A 15,158-nucleotide genomic window follows, 5' to 3' on the forward strand; every position below is an offset into this window, starting at 1 on the left:
ATGAACAGACAAAAACAGCCCTTCTACCTAAGTGGCATTTTTGTAATCGTTAACTTCAACATAAAGCGCTCGAATGTATGAAGATGACAGGTCAATCACGTGACGTATCGAAACGAAATGTCATGTTCATAAAATCGTATTGACGTTAGAAATGTCACTTGGCTAGCGGGGCTGCAATTCTCTGTACTATTGGGTTGATTTAGCTTGTTTATCAAATCATTTGGTTACGTGATAATCTTAAGTTAAAATTAATTGAATTAGGAAAGCATTTAAGATGTTCACTACTATTGGGTCCAAGATAAATTAAATGTCATATGTATGTCATTTGGATTAGATACATAAGTTAATTTCGATATGCTAAATATATTTCAAATTTTCTAGGCCGTGACTTATGCCGTGATCAGGGACAGCGCGTCGGCTCATGATTAAGGATTCCGGTTAGGTCTGAAACTAGTCGGGCAATCCCGTTGTGTTCTCCCGAGCTGTCATTTGTTTTCGTCTCTTGGTTTAAACTTGGTACTTCCATACATATGAGTGATTTGATAAACATGAACGACTTTAGAAACTGAATGCGTCTTCCATTGGATGGCTTATACAAAAACACAGTAATAAAACTTGCTAATTTGTGTTGAATCTCACGAAACCCAAAAAGAATACAAAATTTACGAGACGTTACAAAACGTGTATCTTCTCACGCGTGGGCAATCTGGGCAATCTTCAAGTTATTATCATTCTCTCAAATATATTGGGCAACTGTTACTTCCATAGATATTATTATTATGGTGTTTTCGCATATTGCACACCAAATTATAACGTCGTTACATTTTGTAATTGTGTCGCCATTTTTGTTTATGTCAGGTAAATGATTTCCTTTTGAGTATCTTATGTTTCAGTATTAGCGGATGTGTTGCCTCATAGAATATACTAATGTTTATTTTATATATCCTTAGAACATACAAATGTTATCGGGAAGGCATTACCGATAGTTTAATAAACAATTATTTATGATCTTAATTTTCTACAGATTTGCTTTCTTAAGGGTCGTAATCAAATGTGATAATAGTTTTGGAACGAATAGAACAGAAAGAAAAAAGAAAAAGAAAGATACTTACTTGGTTTGTGGTTGTATCACGCTTTTTCTCATAAATAGAAAATATTTGATACAACTTATTGTATCTGCACATGCTTGGGCTTGAAGAAAATATGATTTTTTTTTTCGAAGTCGCCGAGTAAATTATAAATTCGATTAATAAACCATTTTTCAGGTGAGATAATGAGGAAGGTATTTACTCTAACCCTACATTTATTACGACTCTCGCATTCAGTAATTTAATCGTTGTATCATACAAAATGATACTACAAACAAGCATGGATCAAACAAATGCTCCTAGCGCGCGGGGATCGAATCCGCAAAACGTCACACTCAGTGGGTTTGGCGTATTGACTTACTACTCAGCTATCTAAAAACCAAACTGCACTTTGTCATTCATGCTACTTGTTGGTTGACATCATGACAGTGCCTTCTAGCTTTCCACTAATAACGAACCGTGAACAAAAACATTAAATAACAACTCTTCAAACTTCACGCCATTTCAAACATAAAAGCATGAAAATTTAAATTCTACGATTGCATAAAACGCATACTAAGTACTTACTATACACAATCAACTTTGTTAAATGTATACATCACGTAATAAATCCGTTCCTCCATTTATAATAGAATCACGATTGATATTTCACGTCTAGTGATGTGCTCAATTATATCGATAAAACTACTCAAGGCCAAACATTCTTATTGTGAGTTCATGCTCTTGTTTATTAACGTTTAATGATTCCACTGGTTATATAAATTAGGAAATTTTAAGTGTAACATACCTATTTATACAATTACGATATGCGTTGCAAAATTATTAGACTTATATTGTGATTTTTTTCTTACCAAAATAAAAACATGCTTCTTGAAAATGTCAATAGCCTTTACGATCAATTGAAAGTATCAGTTAAATGACTATTACCGAGTGCTACAAGTATCAGGCTTAAATCGATCAAACCAGAACAAAGGCTTGTCTAGAAAAAGCACAGCATTTATTTATACATTATGGAATAAAACTTAAGTGTCTGGACTTGCCCCAAGAGCTTGCTTTGACTTTTATTCTCGTCATAGCTATTTAGGAATAGGCGAAAAAAACATATATTATACTTATGTAAAATGGATGACTAGTTGAAACACAACATCGTGTCACAAATATAACTAAAATTCTCGAAATGCCCAATTAAGCTGTCTTCGACTAAACCACTTTCAACGCAACGACATCAATTACGTTATTAAATAAATTATTATGCTGATGACAGTTATGTATCGATAATAAATGACGTGTGTTACGTCACTAGCCCTAGTGATGTTTAGAGTACAATAGCTGATCGTATCACAACTGTCAGATTATTGGGTCACTGGGATATTAATGATGGAGAGAGTCTAATCTTGGTTTAAATTGTATTTTTACCGAAGGGAAATATGTAGTACATAATCAATAACACCTGGGGCCATTACACTGACAAATATCAAATTGTTGGACCCATATGCATTTTGAGACATTTTCATTTACAAACTAATATACTATTTTTGATATTAAATTTTTTGATGTTAAGTTTTCGAATAAATTGAGTACCTTTTTTGTTTTTTTTTTGTGATAATTTCGAAAGTGCAGTATCATTATTTTAAACTATAAATACAGTTGTTCAATGCTAAATCGTCTTCATAGAAAGAGGCTTTAACTCGGCTGGAGAAATATTTACAAGGTATAAGATTTCGAATAAAGACATTTCTTGTTAGTCGTGGCTGCTTTTAGCCAGATCCCATTATTATCTATGACATTATGCCGAGATCAAACAAGTAATATAGTAATCTGTATTCTTATTAAAGTTTAAATTGAGTGACATTAAAATCGATTAGTTTTGCAATAATCGATATTTATATTGGTGTGGTGACAGCATTACGAATAGCTCTATAAGCTGTGATATTATCTGTGGCGCATACTTGTGCAGTATTATAACAAAGATTGTTTTTTGTTTTTGATTCTTGTCTCGGACGTCTTTCTTAGACTGTCTGTGATGCGGGCTTTTACCCTTTCAATAATGGGAAGGTTAGGAAATTCTTATGGAAGAAACAGCTCAAACACTTACATTCGCTTAAGAGGTATTTGTTTAGGCAAAAGACAGAAAAGATTTGATAGAATATATTTTCTTTAAGTAGTTCCTTTAGCTGGATACATCATCTTTCAAAATTCACATGATATGACTTATAACCATACAATATAACTTAGTCAAGGAAAGCTTATTTTTACGCGTAAGTATTACATGTCTGTCAGTCGTTTTGTGGCATTATAGCTAAGGAACGGATTGGCCTATTTCATTACAGTTTATTTTGTGCTAAAGGTGAATTATGTGCGAGTTCTTAGACAAGTTTGCCAAAAAAAAAATTCGCCATTGAAAACACAGTGACAGTTTTATGGCTATGGCTCTTTTTTAATTTTATTAAATATTTTGTGTAAATGTACGTCTGCCTTACCTCTCTGATTTTATAGGTGTAAAGATACTGATAATATCTAGTATTGCAAGGACGTGCCTTGTCTGTCTCTTCCTGTTCGCTATCGCACGATTTTAACAACAAAACAATAACCTTTTGTTATTTAATATATAAATATTCAACGCGCAACTGACCCCTAATTGATTCGACTATTATAATAAAAATATATAAGACTATAAAATAAAGCTAAAATACTTAGAACCGAGACTTGAAAAGGTTAAGCGGAGATTAAAACACCACTAAGCGAAATAAGTTATGACGAAATAATTAAAAAAAAAAACGAGGTACTCAACAAGTTCTATATTAGGAAATAGTGATGAGTTCTAATAGACATATTAGACATGTACTAGAATCTGAATCCAATTTAGATTTCTACACTTCCCATGACTATAAATGGCTAGAGAATTGGCTATTAGCATATATGGGTCCTAGCACCTATAAGGCAGTTTGTTGCAGCTGTGAGAGCGGGACAGCAGTATTTGTGTTATATAGCGCCATCTCTCTCCCACGATGAGGCAAGTGACATTGTAGACTTACCAAGTGAACGCCTCGGGTCCCACCCCGGGCATTGGATTAACAAGTGACATTTATTAAAAAATAAAGGTGCAGCAATGTTTTAATAATTAAAATAAATAAAAAAAAAAAACATGTTTTATTATACCAATAAATAACTATTTATTTAACCTTGCGACATTCGCGTAGCCAATACTAAATGGTACATAAAATTGATTGCAATTAGTTGAAATTGCAGACGAAAACGAAATGCGAAAACGAGGTTCAGATATACATTGATAGGCGGCCATTAACGTCATGTCAAGGATAGCCCCAGGACCTAACGACTTGACTGGATTCAATCTAGAAAACGTGGCCATGTTGAAATTGAAGAGTTAGTTAACACTGTTTTAATATTTGAAATAAATTGCGTGAGTGTAATGGCATAATTATGAAGAGAAAGAGATTAGGGGGACAATGAAATGGGTTGTAGAAGTTTAAATCCCAAAATACCTACTAGGTTAGGTTAGTTCACAATGAATACGGAAGTTGATAGGTTAATGATGAATGACTATGAATCCATTCAAACTGGGAACGGATCTTAATGAAACTTAGTTTAGCAAAAAAATATGCAGAAGGTGCTGCGGAGCGGATAATATTTGCAATTAAAAACCAAATACAATGAGCAATGTATCTTAGGTTTGGTAGAACGACTGGTGCATTGCTAAGAGTCGCAGTTTCGACTCCTGATTGATTTTCAAAGGACCAAGTTTTAAAAAAGAACCTGAGAAATGAAACAACTATGTATAACAATGCAATTCAAAGAGTAGTTATTATGCCTATTAAGCAAAAGAGTAAGCTTGACCGACACCAAAAATATACTTAAAACGTACCACTGAAAATACTAAAAATCTGTTTCTGTCTGTAGGTACAACCTTACCCTTCGAGATGTTTCCAGAATCATACACGTGTACGCTTTGTAGAAAGTGAAATAGTTGAAGCGATTTCGCGATGTGTAAATGTAGAGAATGAATGCCGACAACGCGACACACACCACAATTAGCTTAATTAGGGTAGTTGATAACTAACACTAGGAAGTGAGGTCTAAACGTAGTTTAACGAAGATGTGGCAAGTTTAATTCATTAACTTATTGTTAACAGGGAAAATGTATCAGAGACAATGTGCAATGTGTGTTTTTCTTCACCTACTATAATTTTTAAGCAGCCTAACTTGTCTAAGAAGCCTCACATTTAATATATTACATACTGAAAAACCGAAAACCGCTTAGCCCATTCGGGAGCTATGATCCCACAGACACACAGAGACAGGTTAAAAATAAATAAGTTTTAACTTCAGACTATAACTCGAAGCAGGAACTAAGAGTGGTACTTCAGCCGGTACCATCACACTTCATATTGGAATCGTTCAAATGTTTCCACTTTCTGTATTGACATGTCGTGATAGGTCGCCGTAGCTCTTGATCTATCGACATCTGTTTCTTCACAACCCTTAGGCATTCTTACGACACCCACCACGCCTTGCCTGTTTGGCAAGGCGTGGTGGGTGATCATTTTTACTTGAATAAGGGATAAACAATGACGCAACTTTTTGGGATATTCATAAAAGTTGAAAGAGTAACTAATCAGATTATTTAGGCTGGGTGAACCTCTTTTCAATAAGTCATAATGTGTTTATTGCTACATGTATTGTCTAGATTTATTTCATTGACATACAGTTACAAAGTTCCTAATAAATTTTCTACACATACAATTACTATTGTCATAAAGTATATTTTCAAACAAACGACGATGATAGAATAAGAATACTCTTTTGCAAATACGTTCGTGCTGGCGCTTGTGAAGAAAGGCTTATTGACACAAGGACTACGTTTTCTCAAACCACACCAAATCAGTGTCCCACCTAAATTTCTTCTGATACTCAGTCAAGCTTAGTCTTGTGAAATAAGGACAAATGCTAACCGGATTAGTTTTTGTCGCGCATGTGCGATGTCGCGCCGCCCGGTTTTTGTCGCGCGTGTGAATGAGCCTAGCATTAGCCTTTCGCAATAAAGACTGCCTCTGGCATGTGCGTATGGGGATATATTTGGCAATCCCTGACAGTTTGTGGTTTTTTCTTAAAGGTGCTGGGATTATTCTCAATCATGAAGTTGAGATTATGCTATCTTATAAGCATACAACAGTTGATGAGTGTAAGTCTTTTGATCAGTTGATCTGGAGTTTAGTGCAATTTTTTCTTTCCGTAAAAAGCAATTGAGTGATGTCGATCACAGAAAGACTGCCGGTTATAATCAAATAAATTAAATACTTCGTTGTTCCATTAAACTGTGAAAATATGTAATTAGGAAATTAGACTGTGCAGTGTTTTTTTAGATGTTACCTAATGATACCGGAATAAAAAGTTTCGAATTTAAACTAATGTAGTTATCATTCATATTTAGAAACATTTTCCTCCTTCCAGGACTTTCAGTAAAGAGCCTCTTTTGTCGATGTTAAATTAAATATAAAAAGAAAAAAAAGGATATCAAGGCGATTCTTATAAAATCATATCTTCAAATCTGCTCACAACGTTTGCTCCAAAAATGAAGTGTCACAACATTTTTGTGAACTTACTTTGCGTCTCGTAACTTAATTAAAATCAGCATTAATTAGGTGTGGACTAAAACAAAGCACTCCCACGGCTGTGAGAAGGTTTGTCTCGCATTTTACGACTATTGTTGTAAGATCACGTATAAGCAGTTATGAGTCTGTGGCTAAAGAGATTCAAAGATAGCTGATTTGTGGAAACAAGTCAAGTTTTTTTAACGACAATTATTACTTATTGTTGTGTGTCTTATCTGCACTGATACTTAAAACAAAGCTTAATAGGATGTTTGTTTGTATAAGGCACTAAGCCATAAACTTTCAGATTGCTTCTTCGTTTCGGACTCCACAAGATAATTCAAATGAATTTAAATTAAATATTGTGTTTTAGCGGTTGTATGCAACTTGTACCAATTATTATAATTAAAAATCGTAGATAAGCTTTCGTCGTTTTCGTAAGGGATCTTAACATAGGTAATCTAATCAAAATTGGGAAATCTTATTCTCCACTTAATATTCTTGTACCCTTGATATTTAAACTTGTAATTTCAACTACAGTCTGTGAAAACGTGTATTCGTAAATTAATAGTATACCAATATATAATAAGTGGTATAGTTATCGGCTTCGGGCGACAACATAATACCCCAATACGCCTGTCGGTCAATAAAATTAAATGTATTGCACAAGGGAAGTGTGTCGTGCCCGCATGCATGTGGCCGCATGAACAACTTAATTTATTGAATTTCACAACACTTTCTGAGTGCTGTTCATATGAAACATAGTATTTGTGAACTTAGTATATTATTATTCATGTTTACTTAATGATTTGAAATGAAAACCTGATTTGGATAAGTTTACGGATAGCTGAGTGGTTGAGGTCACCAAGCCAAACCCAATGAGCGCTACGTGTCGCAGGTTCGATCCCGGCGTACCCACATGTGCATGTTACTTGAATGTTTGTGAAAACCCCCACGGATTAAGTTCCTTAGTGCGGGAGTCGTTTATAAAAAAATAGCTACGTTATTTATTAAATCTTTTATTATTATTTATTAAGTTGCACACTGTTGACTGCCCATATCGACCACTTCTCCTACCGTAGGTTTGCTGGTAGAGATTTCTTTAGAAATAAGCAGCACCCTTGTACATCATATTTTGCAATGTTGTATTCTATTCTTATATTTTGTGTACATTAATTATTAAACAAAAAAATAAACGGCTAGTCCGATCTTTATGATAGTCACTAAAGCTCTAATAGTTATTCCAGCGATGTCAAGACACAAAGATTTCAATCATATAGGCCATACTTCAACAGTTACTAAGTAAAAAAATAATCTTATGTTACCTCGAAGATCATCTATTAAGTAATGACCATAGATTTTTTGTTGTGTTCCGCTCGAGTAACAACATTATAAAGTAATAAATAAGTGAGATTCACCACAAGCCGCCAACCGTCACGCTGGTTGCCGCAACCGGCCGGCAACCGCGCAACCGTTACCGAAGGGTTGCGAACAACCGTGACAATATTACCAGTTATCATAACCTTCTCTTGTTTGTTTATACAAAGACATTTCTCGTCTGTCGATCTAACAACACGACTTACTGTCAGATTGTTACAGCTGAGTACAAGAGCTTGCTTTAAGATTTTTTTTTAGTATCTATTTCATCACATTGTAATAGTTTAATCGCAAAAGCTTTTGATTGTAGTTGGCTGTACGGATAACTAATTGGTTGTATATGCCACGCCCAAGCCACTTTGCGCCAAAAATCGTGAGTTGATCCTCGCGTAGGACAAGCATTGCTGCGATTCACGCCTGCTTGTTCTGTAACTGGCTGTCTTTGTGAATGCGACTTGAATGTTTATGAAACTCTCCGCGACACAAGGATTAAACTCCTCGAATAATTTTCTTTGGTTCGAAGAAACAGAAAATACGACTTTTTGGAAATTAATGGCAACGTTTTGATTTTCTTGTATCTTGGAGGATCTCAAAACATATATTTAATATTGGTTTGGTTAAAAGGATCCTAAATGAAATGTCAGATGTTTACAGAATATTCTAGAGGTCTAGAAGGAAACATCAACTTTCCTGGCAACGACATATCTCAGTCTTTAAACAAAAGAAAGCAAGTCAACGACCTGCGTCTGTTGTAGAGAAATAAACAAAAACTCATCAGAACCGAGCCATTCAGAGAACATCTGATATTTATACGGAGATCACTGATAATGTAGTTTTTAATCACTATATTATGCTAAGTACAATATAAACTGCTGAAAATTACTGGTTTCTAGTCAGTTACGTAGTTTTACGATTGTGAAAGTATAAGGGCAGGGAATTGTAAGAGGATCGTCATTGTAATGCTAAATGACTGATGATGTTGCGTATTAAATTTTGATGAGAGTTAGAGAGAATTTTATGACTCCAATTAAGTTGTTATGCTGAAGAAATGTTTTTTGAAACGACAATGATCAACATGTGATATTAGAGTTTTCTAGCTTAAAATAGAAATAATGTAACTGAGTCATTGTATCTAAGAATATTGAACCGGCAACCTAGCGAGTTAAAGTTGTGCCTTATCACTGATGAGAGATTACTTAGAAGTTATAAGTCAACTCCTATGGTGGATAATAAAATGTAATTCCTCTTAAGTATACCCAATACAAATGTTGGAGATGAGAAAGCAAGATGGCGCACTACAATGTGGCTAAAATAACTACAACTGGCTTTATTTAGGAAGTGGCTGTGTGGGATACTCCTGCTAAACATAGCAGTCACACTAGATCGGCCATCTTTCCACTCCTTTACCAGTAATTGTGAAGCTACTGGAATGGTGCCAGTGGTTGCAAGTATCTTAGTAACACTATAGTAATTTGTTTATAACCATTGCTCCAGCAACGTCCTTCACCAAAGACGATTATTCCATTTACTCACAAATTTAATATGTGGTAAGCAGATTCAATAACAACCTCGAAAGGGATCACCAGGCGAGCCTCTTACTCAATGCGAGGTTACATATACAAAGATTTACCCACAGCGATATCCATTAATAGTTATATTGTGTAAAAACAATGGGCATCGGTAACTCGGCGCGCGATGGAGCGAGTGCCGCGGGCTGCGGGCGTCGCCGGCGTGCTGCGGAATCCGGAAAACTGTATTGTTTCCGCTAAGTTTAGGTTATAATTGTAAGTTGATTGTACTGTTTTGGGAACAGAATGTCGCTGGTTATCTAAGATTTGAAGTCGTTAGTTGAGTAACTAATTGTAACATGAAATGAATATTAATAAGAGTCGTAAAATATGTTTTAAGAAAGCTTTTTTGATTATTTTGATAAAAACGGCAATTGTAGTTAATTAAGTAATGGGGTTTCTCGCTGGTTCCATTTTGAAGCATTTCCAAATTGTCAATTGTAAATATGCTATTAGAATAAATTATAGGTACCGTTGACCTATGGTTTTAGTAAAAGTTAGTAGGTCTTATGGATATCAGGGTTACGGTGCAGGTTTACAAGAGCAAAAAGAATAATTACTTTTTCACGTTGCTCTTGTAAAAAGCTGGCAAAGTAAAGATATTACCTACAGACGATAATCCGTCTGTAGGTAATATCTTTGCCAGCTTTTTTTTTTAACAGAAACATGTTAATTCACTTTTATAACACTACATAGCCAAGTTGCTTGCAGTTTAACTAGCTTCGCAGTTTGTCGGTAACATGCACAATAGACGGATACAGCATCTTATTAGATCGGTACAGATAAGAGCGTGAAGGACCCTGTCAGGTGGAGTTATCAATTCTCTTAAAGGTGAAACTGGTAGATAATGTAAAATAGATTCTTAACTCTTTTTATTATAAATACATTACTCTACTGTATAGTTTAGTATGACAGACACTCTAGATGATCGAGAAAGCGTTCGGATTTATGGATATGACAGATCACGCGACTTATTGAAATGAACTGTGCTTTTAAGTACGCAAGTAGCGTTTTCTATTGATGTGAACGATTATAAAAGGCCACTGGGCTAAAATGGCTATGGGATGACGCCTGGGCTGGATCCATTTTGCCCAGGATAGAGAATCTTGTAAGGATTTGGGAGAGGCCTTTACTTACGAGTGAGCCAAGAAAAACTGAAAATATAAAGTATGCTGAAAATTGTAGGTTGCCAGTAATACTTAACAATATTTGTAAAATATGTTAACCCTTAGCCCTAATTAACTTTACTACCCAATTATGTTAACTTCATTCATTTTGCACAGACAGTAAAAGAATTGGTTAGTCTAAAATGTTCGAATTGAAATTACTAAATTATATGACATTGACACTAATTAGGTAGATACAGAACTCCCAGTTCGTATGTCACATGAAATTAGTTAATATGCAAAGAAACTTATATACTATTAATTTAGACGTTTTTGGGATAAACAAACATGCTGAAGACAACGAAAATAAATAACACTATAGATCACCATAATACTCCTTTTCCAGAAAATTTTCGTAAAAATAATCGTATTTCTGAAGATAGAAAGAGGTAGGAGGTGGTTTAGGATTGGAACTGGTTCTAGTCGACGTGCAAAGAGCTACAAAGAAACAAACTTAGATACATTCGCATTATTGCACTCGCTAACATAATAATAATTTTCAACTACTATTCTAAGGCTTTTCTATGAACGAACTGGGCCTTCTGTACACTCCTGCACAGTGGCACAGACCTCGACATTCGGTCAAAACTTTGTTCAGCGTTAAAAACGAAAGGTTCGCACTGTGCGAGGTCAGTAGTCTCTTCCTAATTATCACCCATCGAATCATAACATTACAATAATGGAAACACCTAATGTACCTTAAAGTACAGTCAGACAAATGAAATTGGTAGATTTTGTTTCTCGAAATTCAACCTTAACCCCTTCAAATTAAGATGTAAATGGAAGTCTATTTCTTACCGCTGCTATGAAGTTGACTGTGCCCATATGTACAGCATGCATCATATTTGCTTAATATAGTGTGAAAGGGCATTATGGTTTCCTAATCTGTCTATTACTTTTATTAAATTGCTACTAGGCAAAATAGTTTTCATGGTTCGTAAGTTTTATTTTTTATTGGGTTAAGCAATACTTTGAACTGTAGAGAGGTGATAAATATTGTTTTTTGAATATGTGTATGTTGTGCGTGAACTGATATTTTAGTTGTTCTGAAATATACCTACAAAAAAAATAAGTATTTTGTTTTTTTCTGTTAGCAAGCTTTAACTAGCTCTAGCTGCTTCGCCTTCTACAAATCTTAAAGTTAAACTATCTGTGCACCAAATTCCGTCGAAATCAGTTCAGTAGTTTTTATCCATTCAAACAAACAAACTTTCACATTATTATAAGTAGGATTTATTTATTTACGCTATTATCGTTAAGATGAAATAACAATATTAAGCTTGCAGTTATAATAAACTTTAATAGAAATTAGTTGTTCAACTTTATAACGAAATAGTTAATGTTTAACTCTTGGATCAAAGTTCAGGAGTTAGGTTAAACTAGACGGTTTGTGTAACAGTTAGTGCAGACTACAGTTATATGTGGGAGTTAAACACTAATTGCAGTTAAGTGTGGTTGACTCAATATTAATGACTTCAGTTAAATAGTAGTTTGCGTAAAGGTGTTAGAAATTATAATTTGTTTTTGTTATAGGCGCAGGTACCGCTTACTTGTTTTTTTTTTTAATTGTTTAATAATATTTGTAGATATTTTTTTTTCAATGTTTTCTAGAATAAAGAAAAATGACGTGAGAGTGAATATTCCTTACGAATCTATTTCTATTTTCTCATACGTTTAACTTAAAAACCCGAAATTAAACAACCGAGGTAACATAAATGAAAATAATACTAACCTTTATAATTACTCCAGGACACTCCAAAAAAATAACACTTTTATTTTACAAAAAAAAGTCAAAGAAAAAATCGCGAAATAATTCCGTAATTAATTAAAACCCCGCGCGATATCGCGTGCAGAATGCGCGCCGGTCGTGTCTGCACTGCGCCGGCGCAAGTGACGCGGTGTTGTGTACTAGTGGCTCACTGTTAAGTGCCAGTAAGCTCTATATAATATCAACTGCTCAATGATATAACACGGTTTATGGTTCACTCAATGAGAGGTCTCAGTGGCCCGTGGAGAATTAGTTTCATTGACAATTTTGATAATGAAACAAAAGTTTAGAGGAAAGGTTATTGAGACAATCGATAGTGCAAGAAGTGAAAAGTCTGCGTAATTACAGCTTCTACATTAGCTGGACGATGTCTACTGCTGCATAACGCTTTGCCTGATTTAACACTTGTAGTTTTATTTCGTTCACATATGTATAAAGTCTACTGAGAAGAGGCTTTCGATAAGCTTTGACACACATCTCTTAATATAGCTCTTGTGCAGGCTAGGCTGTGGTATAGAATACTGCACAGATATCTTAGGAAAGGTAGAATAAATGAACAATTGCAGAGATTTAATGGATGGAGGCTTGATGAGCTAAAATTGGATACTAGTGGGAAGATTTTATTTCAATACTTAATGGTTCCTTTTAATGCTACATGCAATAGATGCAGCACCGAATCAAATTATTCCGTGATAAGTTTCTAAGGTCAAACAAGATTTTTTTTGTTCAAACACCATGAAAATGATACGGAACTTAATAAAAACATTTACACCAACAGGTTACCCATCCATTCAAGGTAGAGGTTATGCAAAAGCCTTCATAACTGTAGTTTTTGTTCCACGCAATCTATTTGAAAAAAACTTAATGAATATTAGGTTTTATGATTCATTTGTTTCGTTATCATTTAATCATAACAGCAGATTGATTTTTAGAAGTAGTGCTCTCGGTCAGTAGAATTACGAAAAAATGTTATCTCATATCTGTAAACTACCAAAAGTACCAATTTGAATCTCGAAAACGGCTGCAAAGATTTTCATGAATTTTAGCATACTTTACAGGGGTTTCGGTAAATCGATATAGCTAGGATTTATTTTTAAGAAATTTAACTTTAACAAAAATCAAATTTACCAAAAAAATATAAGTTTTGTACCGAATAAAGCTTTAAATAATACGGCAAAAAGTATTCAAATGTAGTTGGTGTGTCGTGATGCTATTTCGTGATTTGTAAAATTGATTAAAACGGAACGATTCACGAACAATGACTTATGCGTTTACCATAAACAAAACGTGAGCAAGTTATCTCAGTGTAACACTGTACGGCGTAAAGCTTATTTATAAAATCTTTAAATCGTCTATATTTCTTGTGAACTAAATAAATAAAGACCGTGTGTGACCGCAACTCGGGGATGTCCAGCAGCGCACAGCGATAGGCTGAGCTGTTTTGAACATTATGGTTTTATTAAGCTCATATTTAAGTAGAACACTGTTATTTTTTCAATTTGTCTGTACGATCCGATGATATTCGAAATAGCTGAACCAACGTTGATAAAATTTTACTTAAACTTAAAACAAATTATTTTATGCTCTAATTAATTGTTTTTATTGAGCAAAACAACCACAAAGCTAGAGACAAAATTCGAAGACTTATAACTTGGAAACATGAACAAATTCGATGACTCCGGATTACTCAGCTATGAAATAACAAAGTAATTATTATAAAAGTGTATCAACAGGATATTGTTCTCACAAATATTCGCCTCCGTCAGTAGTTAGTGCTGTTGTTTCGGATATTAATAGTGTTTGAATAACCAATGTCATTGGAGCCGGCGAATGGAATGCAACAAAGAAGTGGACAACTTAGGCTGTGTCTACTGCGCTACAAGAAGTAGGTACAACAATAGTTTCGGGCGAATAGGGCATTACAAAATTTTGGCGTACCGGATTCGGTTGATTCGCCCAATCAACTACTAACCCGGTGGTGGTAAACCCACAGAGCTATTTTGGTTATTTAGATGTTTTTTAAATAACAAAAAATTGGATTCCTATGTTTCCAGTTCCACCATCTGGGTATGGAATCACAAAAAAAGTGGTATTTTGTGTTTAAAAATGTAAAACTGATACAGCTTAGAGTAACACCTATTATGCGTTCATTATATTTCTCAAAATAAAAACTCTCAATAGCTATATTCGTTGTATGGTAATCATAATATGCTCCTAATAAGGTACCACAAAACTAGTTCTTGAAGGCTGTGGTATCATCCATTCATATAATTTGAAGTCCACTTACAAATAATTTAATTTAATTAGGCTTAAAGTTGTGCAATGTGTGCGTAGCCTTATAATTTGCATTGCATTCAACAAATATCAATTTGCTTGATAGAGATGACTATCTTAGCTAATTTAATAGAGTGAGTAGCAAGGCAGTGCTATAGAAGAGGAAATGATCTGATCTTTAGGAGATAAGTCACACGCACCATTGAATGATGGTACTTACATCGATGGTACTATTCTTATTTTCCAAAAGGACTCTTTCGTTCGAAAATGTTGCTTGCTAAGTTTAAAAGCACTAAGGATTTGAATTG

At 34.4% G+C, this 15,158-nt stretch overlaps 1 protein-coding gene across 1 annotated transcript in view; it reads right to left on the bottom strand.

Annotated features, from left to right (window-relative positions):
- Positions 1 to 12,607, bottom strand: part of LOC113503094 (glucose dehydrogenase [FAD, quinone]) — a 34,303-nt gene extending 21,696 nt beyond the window's left edge. The window contains exon 1 of the mRNA XM_026884906.1: positions 12,541 to 12,607. The gene's annotated coding sequence lies outside the window, so the exon portion shown is untranslated. The remainder of the gene's footprint in view (positions 1 to 12,540) is intronic.
- Between the last annotated feature and the right edge of the window lie 2,551 nt (positions 12,608 to 15,158).

The sequence above is a fragment of the Trichoplusia ni genome, chromosome 18 (assembly GCF_003590095.1).
Source record: "Trichoplusia ni isolate ovarian cell line Hi5 chromosome 18, tn1, whole genome shotgun sequence".
NCBI lineage: Eukaryota > Metazoa > Arthropoda > Insecta > Lepidoptera > Noctuidae > Trichoplusia > Trichoplusia ni.